General features: G+C 40.0%; 1 long non-coding RNA gene across 4 annotated transcripts in view; it reads left to right on the plus strand.

The window, feature by feature from the left end:
* The window catches only part of LOC145513671 (uncharacterized), a 793,767-nt gene that overhangs the window by 691,955 nt on the left and 88,926 nt on the right, over window positions 1–12,886 (plus strand). Inside the window, exon 2 of one of the 4 annotated variants that reach the window (XR_014059685.1) lies at window positions 31–992. The exons of the other annotated variants lie outside the window; for them this stretch is intronic. This is a non-coding gene — a long non-coding RNA (uncharacterized LOC145513671). Of the gene's footprint in view, window positions 1–30; window positions 993–12,886 lie in introns of those variants that run through there. 4 annotated transcript variants of the gene reach the window in all.

Consider the following 12,886-nt stretch of genomic DNA (forward strand, 5'->3'; position numbering starts at 1 on the left):
TGTGTTTGATTTCCTCTTTTGATTCCTTAGAGTCCTGGACCAGAAACCTGGGAAAAACAAGACAGGATTAGGGACAGGACACATGGGGAAGAGGAGAATAGAGATGAGTAGTGAGTCTGAAAATATACTTTATGCTATATTCACCTCTGCCCTTCACTGCCACTTTCTCCTCCACTTAAATCAAGCTTGTTGGCTTTACTCTGTACAATGGGTTATCTAATTTTTCTTATTGATAAGGCGATGGAATCAATTGGAAGCAGGAGCTGGTATAGTGGGGATGGTTATTATTTTCTCCAAATGGTTTAGTCTTCAGGAGCAGTAATCAGCTTCGTTATATTGTTGTCATCTTTTCATTCATTCCAAAACCCTTATTAAACTTTCTGTGTACCGACATTCTGCAAGTTTCTGAGAATAATGTGCTGAACAGACTTAGTTCTTAAACCTTAAAGAATTTAGAGTTTATCATCAAATCCTTCTGCAAATGAAATCCTAACAATTTCTCCCTACCTAATAAATCATCAACTTTTAACACTACATATTATTGTGTTCTTATATATGTGCTAGGTCTCTTAGAATCATTATCATATTTCCTTTAATCTGCAAAACAGTCTTAGGAAGTAGATTAACATCTCTACCTTATAGTTAAGGCAACTGAATGCATAAGTGATTATGTAAAACAGTCATGTAGCTACTAGAGATAGAGGGAACTTCAACAATAAGTCATACAGGGCAGCTTGATCCTGATAGTTGTATTCCCAGGAATGCAGAATTTGGTCCCTCTTCTCTTTAGTCTGAATTAGAAGTGGACTCCTCTATGTTTGGGCTTTTATTCCAGGAAGGGGCAAAATTTTCATCTACAAAAGTTGGCTTAAAACTCAACCTTAAGAAAACTAAGATCATGGCATCCGGTCCCATCACTTCATGGCAAATAGCCGGGCAAACAATGGAAACAGTGAGATAATTTATATTTAGTGGCTCCAAAATCACTGCAGATGGTGACTGCAGCCATGAAATTAAAAGATTCTTGCTCCTTGGAAGAAAAGCTATGACCAACCTAGACAGCATGTTAAAAAGCAGAGACATTACTTTGCCAACAAAAGTCCCTCTAGTCAAAGCAATGGTTTTTCCAGTAGTCATATATGGATGTGAGAGTTGGACTATAAAGAAAGCTGAGCACTGAAGAATTGAACTGTGGTGTTGAAGAAGACTCTTCAGAGTCCCTTGGACTGCAAGGAGATCCAACCAGTCCATCCTAAAGGAAATGAGTCCTGAATATTCATCGGAAGGACTGATGCTGAAGCTGAAACTCCAATACTTTAGCCACCTGATGCAAAGAACTGACTCAATGGAAAAGACCCTGATGCTGGGAAAGATTGAAGGCAGGAGGAGAAGGGGGCAGCAGAGGATGAGATGGCTGGATGGCATCACCAACTCAATGGACATGAGTTTGAGCAAGCTCCGGGAGTTGATGATGGACAGGGAGGCCTGGCGTGCTGCAGTCCATGGGGTCGCAAAGAGTCAGACATGACTGAGCGAATGAACTGAACCGAACATCTTTATTTTACTAGTCATATCTATTTATGCATTTATATGCCTATGTATTAATATATTACGGAGAAGGCAATGGCACCCCACTCCAGTACTCTTGCCTGGAAAATCTCATGGACAGAGGAGCCTGGTAGGCTACAGTCCATGGAGTCGCTAAGAGTCAGACATGACTGAGCAACTTCACTTCCACTTTTCCCTTTCATGCACTGGAGAAGGAAATGGCGACCCACTCCAGTCGTCTTGTCTGGAGAATCCCAGGGACGGCAGAGCCTGGTGGGCTGCTGTCTATGGGGTCGCACAGAGTCGGACACGACTGAAGCGACTTAGCAGCAGCAGCAGCATTAATATATTAACTTAAATGTAATAGTAAACCCATTCTTGCAGCAGTGGTTAGATTGATATAATTAATATCAAAAAATGACAGACATTACCAAATATGGTAAAAGAGTCAAATATTCACAACCAACTGAAACGTCAACATATTTTTGAAAGCTCTGATGCCAAAACAAACTTGAAATTAGAGATAAGCTTGAGATAAGGACATCACATAAAACAAGAACATATATTTAGATACTTCCCTGTACTTGGTATTAACTATTTATAATGGTGAAGAAAGACAGTGGCTCGTTTTCCCATTTGGCAGGGCTTTTAAAAATAATGCTTATTAGAATAGTTTTTAATGCCCATGTGCTTTTCCCTGTACCTCTTTGCAAAAAGGCCGTTTTTCATATTTGGGTCAAAATGCATATTTTTGGACATATTTATTGTCTTTTTATTAGTATAGACCTTTTGGGGAGCAAGAATGTGTTTTAACAACAATGCATTCAATCAGAGCTCAGTGAAATTACCTTAAAATTCCGTATGTATCATGGTAGTTTGAAAAGCTCCTAAGTGTCAGGTGTTAGGAGTTCAACGGGGTCATCTATTACTCTCTGTGTGTGTGTTAGTCATTCAGCCTTGTCCAGCTCTTTGCAACCTCACGGACTGTAGCCCGCCAGACTCCTCTGTCCGTGGAGTTCTCCAGGTAAGAATACTGGAGTGGGTAGCCATTCCCTTCTTCAGGGGCTCTTCCTGACCCAGGGATTGAACCTGGGTCTCCTGCATTGTAGGCTGATTCTTTACTGCCTGAGCCGCAAAGGAAGCCCCTAGTGGATGTAATATATAGTAGTAGAAAGAGTATATATTTGGGGGTCAAATAAACTTGTAACTTTCAGTGTTGCTTCTTCTCCATAGAATAATCCTTTGGCCTTTAACATGTCAAATGATTTGCATATGATGTATGTGACTGGAAAAAAATTACTAACGTATTTATCAACAATAGGTACAATGAATGATATCCATCCAAATCAATGGAACTAAATTTGTAAGCCAGAAGTAAGTATAAATGTGCATCCTCATTTGTAAAATGGGGATGACAGTAGTTACTTTGCAGGGTGGTGGTCAAAATATTAACAATTATATTTATAGCATAAAGCCTAGAACCTGATTCTAAGCAGATACTCATACACAGATGATACTGTTTAATTTTAATTACTATAAAATTAGTCCCTGGATTCACTGTGTTTATAGTTTAGTACAATCATTTTCAATTTATTTTTGACCATAGCCCTCAGCAAGAAATCCTTTATACATTATTTTCCAGTATGTAACACAGTGAATGCACACACACACACACACACACACACACACACACATTCTTCTGTTAGAAGAATTTATTAGAGCAGTATTATCTTTACTATATATGATAAACTATATTTCCTATCCTATCCTACCTTACTGTTACACTCTTTTCCTAATTTGTGATTCACTAATGGGGTACAACTCATAGAAGTGCAACTGAATCTGTCTTAAAGTGTTAGGAAGTGCTTTATAGAAAATATCTCCTGTCATAGTTTGGGGGGAAATAAGGTTTCAAGATAAATGATAATGGGAGGGAGGTAGGGGACTTCTATTTGGGGTGTAGAGTGCATGGAACTTTATTTGGACAATTCTAAACTGTTTAGTGTATCTTGAACATTCAGTACATGTATATCCTATAACTAGTGCTAAGGTAAAAGAGAGTCCCTTGGACTGCAAGGAGATCCAACCAGTCCATCCTAAAGGAAATCAACCCTGAATATTCATTGGAAGGACTGACGTTGAAGCTGAAGCTCCAATACTTTGGCTACCTGAGGCAAAAAGCTGACTCATTTGAAAAGACCCTGATACTGGGAAAGATTGAGGGCGGGAGGAGAAGGGGCAACAGAGGATGAGATGGTTGGATGGCATCACCGACTCAATGGCCATGGGTTTGGGTGGACTCTGGGAGTTGGTGATGGACAGGGAGGCTTGACGTGCTGCAGTCCATAGGTTCACAAAGAGTCTCGGATACGACTGAGCGGCTGAACTGAACTGAACTGAGCTGAAGTAGGGTACTGAAATGGTCATGTTTGTATTTTAGAAAGTGGTAGCAGAGAGGATGACCATTCACAGTTTGAGAACAGAAGCTTTGAGGAGACACTTAGATAAAGCTGTGGAAAGATGATGAGGACCTAGAGGAAAATCTGAATGATAAGGATAGAGAGAACGGATTCAATATATAGTTATGAAATAATTAAGTTTTTTTATTAATTGGATGATTGGAAAACAAGTATATAAAACTGCCCTTCTCTTTTATTTGCTATCGAGCTAGAGAAGGCTGGCATCTCTCATTGGGTATGAGGATACAAATCTAAGCAGACCATCAAGATGGGAAACCAGGTAGATACATAGGGAGTCGAGAAGAAAGAGCAGATGGTTATGCGATTACTTTTTCCATGTGTTTTTAGAAAAATTGGATTTCTGAGTTTAAATTGGTTAACAAAGGAATTCTTTATAGTTTTGATTGTGGTGAATTGACAGGTCTTTTGACTACAGTCATGGGAATTATCTAACTTGAGGGAAACGGTTAATTGTTGGGTGTTAGAGATTCTCCTCTGTACAAATAAGCCAGACAATGTACTGTTCTGTTAATCATCTCTGCCTAGTCTTCTTAGTTTTTGTAATGACAGGAATCTTTTTGAAAACATAAAGAATAGCAAGAGATTTTGGCATGTGGGTGGAAGTATCTTGATCTTTATCATATCGAGTGCTTTGCACATAAATATATATGACTGGAAAAAATATATTTGTCAGAGAAATAAGTTAGAACCAGAAATGAAATGCATTTACATGTATGGAATTGAAATTTTGTAAACCAAACCCAACAGATCGTCTTTCTCCTCTACCTTTTCTATGCAGCTTGTTTTATTTTTGCCATTCTCCTGTCTTTATATCATGCTCAAGTCTTCTGTCATTGGTTAGGACTTCTACCTGTCATCTTTACTGTGTAATACATTAACTCCAAACATAGTAACTTAAAACAGCCGTTTTATTTTGCTCATAATTTTGAGGTATTTTATGTGGTTGCAATATGTTCTTCATTGAGTGGAAGATCCATGCAGCAAACCACTTAGAATACAACTGTAACACTAAACCAAAAACTTCTACTTATCAGCAATAAAGATAATATTTTGAACCTCACATTCCACAACTTTTGTTTTATTTCTAATTGTGTCTAGAAGGGACATGGTGAAACTACTATTTACTGTGTCAACAATAAGCCATCATTGTCATAGCCTTTTAGTTAACCCTCCCTCCATTTCTCTTTGTTTGAAATTTCAGTGATAAATTCTGGAGGGAGTTTTAAAATAATTGAGTGAGAATATCTTCATGCTGCTATAAACTCTTATTCAGGATGGCTGAAAACATTAAGAAAGGAGATCTCAGCCACTGCGTTGGTATCTTAGACGTCTATCATCAGAAGCAGGTAATTTAAATACATATGTGGAACAAGCATATTTGTTCGTTATTCAACTATTATGCAAATTAAATAATCCTAGAATTAAATGGGAGCTTCCCAGGTGGCTCAGTGGTAAAGAATCTCCATGTCAAGGCAGGAGACACAGGAAATGAGGGTTTGATCCCTTCAGATACCCTGAAATAGGAAAGGGCAACGCACCCAGGTATCCTTGCCTGGAAAATCCCATGGTCAGAGGAGTGAGACGGGCAAGGGGTTCAGAGTCAGCACAGCTTAAGCAACTGGGCATGAGCGTAATAAATTAGAGGATAAAGAGAGATATGGGGAAAGGAGAGGGATTCCATCTGACTTCTAGTTCTCCAGGTGAAAATAACATGTACATTGGATGCATTTCACTTTCTTCCACTTTCTGTTTTTCCCCATGTCCTAATGACTTGTATGTCTGTTGCATAATGCACAGAAATGATTTTCTAGGGCGGAAGGAGTCTTTATGACATGGGGAAGTTTTTGAAGCAGGGTACATCTTTAGTGAACTTGGCCTTGAGGAATGGGTTATTCAGTGTTAAAGACTTGACCAACAGAAAAGGGGAAGTCTTATTATACAAAAACTCATATTGCTTTAATTATTAGGATAAGAGGTGAGGTGATTGGAAAGAAAAACCCTCACAGGCTAGAAGATGAGGTTTTTGGTTTTTTTTTTCCTCATTTGAAGGAGCTTCCCTGGTAGCTCAGCTAGTAAAGAATCTGCCTGCAATGCAGGAGACCCCAGTTCAATTCCTGAATCAGGAAGATCCCCTGGAGAAGGGTTAGGCTACCCACTCCAGTATTCTTGGGCTTCCCTGGTGGCTCAACTAGTAAAGAATCTGCCTGAAATATGGGAGACCCTGGTTTGATTCCTGGGTTGGGAAAAACCATTGGAGATTCCCTTTTTTTTTTTTTTCTTATTTGAAAGAGAGCCATCATTATGAGCTGTATGGAGTGAGAACAGTAATAGGTGATGCAAAGACATTGGAGGTTTTAATGGGCCTTGTTTAAGCTCTCTTTTAATCTCCCCATTTTCTTCAAGTGAGGAACCCGGGTACAGATTTGTTTGGGGCTGTTTTCTTCTCTCCTTAGTTACTCTGAGGCAAGTTTATTGTTACTGTCACTTAGTCTGCCTCACTAAATGATTAGCAGAGGTGCTCTAAAAGAAAACAAATCTTCTGTGTTGTTCTTCTGAGGAATAGCAAGGAAATTGGAGGATGGGGAAATGGTGATCCCCCTGAAGCAGTATTGCAGAGGAGTTGGCTGATGTGAAGTAATAAACTCTAAGTAAAAAAGTAAATGGTGACAGATTGAAAGAGGGAAGGAGATGAATGGACCCCAGGAGGACCTCCAGAAGAGAGAAACATGCTTGGCAATAGAAAAATGATGATCAGAGTGTAACCAAAGAGAAAGCTCCATGGTTCTACTGGAGCACTTACAAGAGAATTGTAGGAGATACATGCTCCTTTTAGACAAAGATTATTCATTCTTATTTCCTTTCATTTGTTACTCAGTTTTTCATTCAGAAATGTGCTGCTACATTTGGGGGCAAAGTTTGGAATATCTTGTGTCTGAGATGACGTTATGGTTGGAGAAAACAGTCTAAGAATACTGTATTCTTATTGACTACCTGTATTATTGGGCTTCCCTGGTGGCTCATTGGAAAAGACCCTAATGCTGGGTAGGATTGGGGGCAGGAGGAGAAGGGGATGACAGAGGATGAGATGGTTGGATGGCATCACTGACTCGATGGACATGAGTTTGGGTAGACTCCAGGAGTTGGTGATGGACAGAGAGGCCTGGCGTGCTGCAATTCATGGGGTCGCAAAGAGTCGGACATGACTGAGCGACTGAACTGAACTGAACTGGTGGCTCAGATGGTAAAAAATCTGCCTGCAATGCAGGAGACCCAGGTTCAATCCCTGGGTCAGGAAGAACCTGTATTCTTACTGACTACCTGTATTCTTATTGACTACCTGGTCTGATTACATGCCTATATCTGCCACTAAATGAGCTCTTTGAATGTGGAAGCAACTCATATACTCCTGTGTATTCTCTGCGGAGAAGGCAATGACACCCCACTCCAGTACTCTTGCCTGGAAAATCCCGTGGATGGAGGAGCCTGGTAGGCCACAGTCCATGGGGTCGCTAAGAGTCGGACACAACTGAGCGACTTCACTTTCACTTTTCATTCTCATGCATTGGAGAAGGAAATGGCAACCCACTCCAGTGTTCTTGCCTGGAGAATCCCAGGGACGGCGGAGCCTGGTGGGCTGCCATCTATGGGGTCGCACAGAGTCGGACACGACTGAAGCGACTTAGCAGCAGCAGCAGCAGCATGTATTCTCTGTACCTCACATGATATCAGGCACAGCATAATAAGTGTTTGTGCAATATCAAATGTGCACCACCTCCTGCCCAACACAAGGTATGCTCAGCGATATTCATTATAGTTTTGCTTTGCTTTTACATGGACAATGTATATCCTGGGGAGAAAATAAAAAAAAAAAAGATTTTCTGTTCGTCTCTACCTTCTTCAGCTTCAAAGAACTTGAAATAGGTGTAACTTCCCCTGTAAACTCAGCTTTACCTGAATCCCAAGCCAATCGTGACCCATTGAGAAAGACAGCAGTTACATCCACACAAAGGCTTTAGCGTAGTCAATGAAGCAGAAGTAGATGTTTTTCTGGAATTCTCTTGTTTTTTCTATGATCGGATGGATGTTAGCAATTTGATCTCTGGTTCCATCGTTAGCAGGTAATTATAGTATCGTTTACTCGTTACATATTCTATTAACATGTTGGTGGTAAACAAAGTATTGTTTGGGGCAGGATTTGAGTTAAGAGGTGGGGCAGCTGCTAGCTTGTTCCTTCAGTGACACTTGCAAATGTCTTATTTATGGTGACCTCTAGTTTAAATTTGTGACTCACTTAAATGTCAAACCAGCTAAGTGGTGCATTTCATTAATTAAAAATTAATGAAAACCTTGGGCTGGCACATACTACTTGTTTACAATATATCTAATTCATTAGGAAGACATCCATCAAGTGAGGGCTTTGGCATGGCTCTGGTTGCATTGTGAGCAGGCTCTGTTCTCTTTTTTCCAGTTAATGAAAGTACGAGGCTGGGAAAAATTCACATAAAATAGATTTAATGAGTCTTTCGGGGAAGTTTTACAGAATAGGGTACATGAGTCATAAATATCACATGTAAAATCTATTTGGCCCAAATTATTTAGGATTGAAGATGGCTATAATTTCATTTTGTAATTAAAAAAATGCCCAAGTGTTTAGATCAGGAACTTAAATCCAGGCCAAAGGCCCACATTCTTTTTAGATCCTTGTCATTAACTAGGCTCAATACTGAACAAGTCACTTTAGGATTTTAGAAAGCTAATTTATGTCCCCTAAATGGAGGTGAAATTGTGGGCTACATCCATAGATACAGGCTTTAATCACTTATTTTCTAAAAAGTCTCTAAAAAGTGAATATCAGTACATAATCCATTTTTGTATGTGAAAAGTTCCCTGACCTTGATAATTTCATTGTAAAAAAGGGTGGAAAGTGTTTTGAAATTTGTTTCAAAGGATTTCTTTATTTCTGCATGAATAATGATTCTTTCAATATTCAAATAGCTGACAATATCATTGGTTTCTTGTTTCTGTTCCTCTCATTTTCTTGCTCAAATTTTCCTCCATTTTCACTATTATTTTTAAATGTTTATAGAACTTTGATTTGCAAAGAATGATAATAGGTACTGGGGGAAATAGGTACTGGCCCTGAATATTCATTGGAAGGACTGATGCTGAAGCTGAAGCTCCAATACTTTGACCACCTGATGTGAAGAACTGACTCGCTCAAAAAGACCCTGATGCTGGGGAAGATTGGGGGCAGGAGGAGAAGGGGACGACAGAGGATGAGATGATTGGATGGCATCACTGACTTGATGGACATGAGTTTGAGCAAACTCCAAAAGTTGGTTATGGACAGGGAAGCCTGGCATGCCGCAGTCCCATGGGGTTTCAAAGAGTCAGATGTGACTGAGCTGCTGAAGTGAACTGAACTAGGGGAGAGATGAACTATTGATCTGTAGACTACATAACAGGTACTTTATTCAGCACTTTTTTTTTAGCACATTCAAAAGAGCTTGATGCATAGGTAGGACTCCTTTTAATAAATGCAATAGTCCTTGACCTGAAGGAATATTTTTGGTGGAGAGATGCAATATTCAACTACAAGAATAATTTGTAAAGTTGATTTCTGTGATGGTCAATTTTGTATGTCCACTTGACTGGCCTAAGAGAGGCTCACAGAGCTGTTCAATCATTATTTCTGGGTGTATCTGTTAGGGCATTTCTGGAGCATAGTAGCGTTTGATGTGGTAGACTCAATGAAGAGAACCACCCTCACCAATCCTTTGGAGGCCCCAATAAAACAAAAAGGAGAAGGAAGGGCAAATTTCCTCTCTTCTTATGCTGGGATGCACATCTTTTCCTGCCCCCAGACATCAAAGCTCCTGGTTCTCCAGACATTGCAATCTGAGACTTTTACCTAGGGGACTCCTGGTGCTCAGGCCTTTGCCCCTGGACTGAGAGTTGCACCATCAGCTTCTCTGGTTCTCTGGCCTTCACACTTGGATTGAATTATACCACTAGCTTTTCTGGTTCTTCGTTTTGCAGGTGGCAGATTGTAGGAGTTCTCAACTACGATAACCATCTGAGCGAACTCCTATAATAAACCAAGCTCTGTGTGTGTGTGTGTGTCTGTACACGTATGGATTGGTGTGGGCATGTATGCTCTGCTTCTCAGGGAAACCCTTATAGTTACCAGACTGTACATCACACCAACTCTGTGAAATCTGCATTCGAGGAGATGGAACCATCTCTTCTGGCCTGGCTTCCTGGAGAGAGTAGGATTTCAGTTGGTTCTTGGAGAGGAAGAATGTTCCATAATTATTCTTTATCTTTGTGGTACAAACTCCCACCAGTGCTGGACCCACTATGTGATCACAGATATCTAAGGAAGAAGATATGGTGAGGAAGAAGGGAGGTTAAAGCAGAAGAAGGGGGAATTTAACCACACTCAGAAAGAACTCATAATTGTGTAGGCAAGTGTGACTGAGGAATTGAGTTACAGTGGAGGAGAGGAGTGGAGGGGTGGGGACACACTTGGAGCATGGAAAGTCATCTCTGGAGCCAGACTTCCAGCATTTAATTTGGCCAGTATCACTGATCACCAACCATCTTCTTAACTCAGGGCAATATATTCTGGATCACTCTGCCTACATTTCCTCATTTTTTAATGGGAGATAATAAAAATGGCTCACAGTGTGGCCAAGAAGATTAAATTAATATCATGAAGCACTAAGAACAATATTTGCCACACATTCAGGGCTATATTCATGTTTATTTAACATGATTAAGGAGGCGATTGTGGAGACCTCAGGTACTCGGTGAGATAATGAAGCCATTCAAAATTTAGAGAAGAGATGAAAAATAATGGTGGGATTATGGCAAGATACAGTTGGCAGCAAAATCTATATAGGAAGGACTGATGGACAGAAATTAAGAACAGGAAGGTGGCTGGTGAAAACCTTCAATAGTTCAGGAATGAATGAAGTGTTTGGAGTTTAATGTCATGGTTGAAATGGTACTTGGAATTCTACTGAAAATTTGAAGGAGAGAATGTTTGAATAAAACAGGAAAAGAGATTACCTTGCATAAGGGGTAAGGTCTGCAGTCATTAGAGTATTGTATCCGTTTTCCCTTTCTCTGCTCCCACTTGTTGCTTTAAATAATGGGTTTTGAGCTCTGCAGCATCGTGCATTTCAGAATCTCTGGGTAGTGCAAAAGATACACTTAGCTGTGTGCAGTGTTCTCAAATGTAGCTGCCTGTGAGACCACTGATCCCTGGCTTCTGGCACTAGAAATGCTATTTCATTTATGTTGGGTACGACCTGGGCAGCGGGAGCTGTACAGTCTTCCCAGGCGATTCTCATGCATTGATTTCAAGAGGTAATGGAGTAACTTGCTTTGCATTCTTCTCCTTTGCTTTCCTCTACCATGTTCATACAGGTCCCAAACACTATTTCTGTGTTGGTAAATTTATCAAACCGCATGGTATCCTAAGCCCCTATTTACCCTACTGTTTACATTTCCCGTTAGCTATTAGTGAAATGCTGACAGTTGTGATAATTGTTCCCTTTGTCATGAAGAGTTTTTATAATTTTTAACTGAAGTACAGTTGATTTACATTGTTAGTTTCAGGTGTAGAGCAAAGTGATTCTGTTTATATACATATACATATGTTTTACATATATATATATCTATATGAATTTCTTTTTCAGATTCTTTTCCATTATACATTTTGTTTTTACAAGATACTGAATACAGCTCCAAGTAGGTCCTTGTTGTTTGTTTTATACTCGGTAGTATGTGTCTGTTAATCTCAAAGTCCTAATTTATCCTTCCCCCCGTCCTTTGGTAACCATAAGAATGTTCTCTATATCTGTGAGTCTGTTTTGTAAATAAATGAATTTGTATCATTTTTAGATTCCACATACGAATGACATCATATCTTCCTTGTTCTGTGTTACTTCGTTCAGTATGGGAACCTCGACTGTGCTGCTGTGCTCAGTCGCTCAGTTGTATCCGACTCTCTGTGACCCCGTGGACTGTAGCCGCCAGGCTCCTCTGTCCATGGCATTCTCCAGGCAAGAAGACTGGAGTGGGTTGCCATTCCCTTCTCCAGGGGATCTTTCCAATCCAGGGATCCAACTCGGGTCTCCCACGTTGCAGGAGGATTCTTTACCATCTGAGCCACCAGAGAAGCCCTCCATATTGTTGCAAATGACATAACATTTTTTTTTTTTCGTTCTTTCCACCTAATGGAATATTACTTAGCACCACATCTTTATTCACCTGTCAGTATATATCCACTTAGATTGCTTCCATGTTCTTGGCTGTTGTAAACAGTACTGCTGTGAACATGGTGGTGAATGCATCTTTTCAAGTTAGAGTTTTCAGCTTTGCTAGTTAAATGCCCAGGAGTGAGATCGCTGGATCAAGTGGTAACTCTGTTTTTAAATTTAAGGAACCTCCAAACTTTATCCATAGTGACTGTGCCAATTTACATTCCAACCAATTAAATATGTTTTCAAGGGTTTATGTCAATTTGATATTTGCCTTACATGGAATGTGTGTCCCTGGATTCTAGAGATGATGCACTTGAGTTAAACCGTATCCATAGTAGCATGGAGAAGGAAATGGCAACCCGCTCCAGTATTCTTGCCTGAAAAATCTGATGGACAGAGGGGCCTGGTGGGCTACAGTCCAAAGGGTCACAAAGAGTCAGATATGACTGAGTTAATAAGCACACATGCATGCAGAGTATGGATATCTGATACATGTGGGGTATTTTCAATTGCTCATGGGTTTTAGGTGTCAACAAATTCATCAGGTCAGATTCTTAAACAAAAATACTTCCATATTAGAGTCAA

Source organism: Giraffa tippelskirchi, chromosome 7, assembly GCF_054371585.1.
Source record: "Giraffa tippelskirchi isolate mGirTip1 chromosome 7, T2T-mGirTip1v1.2.pri, whole genome shotgun sequence".
NCBI classification, from domain to species: Eukaryota; Metazoa; Chordata; class Mammalia; order Artiodactyla; family Giraffidae; genus Giraffa; species Giraffa tippelskirchi.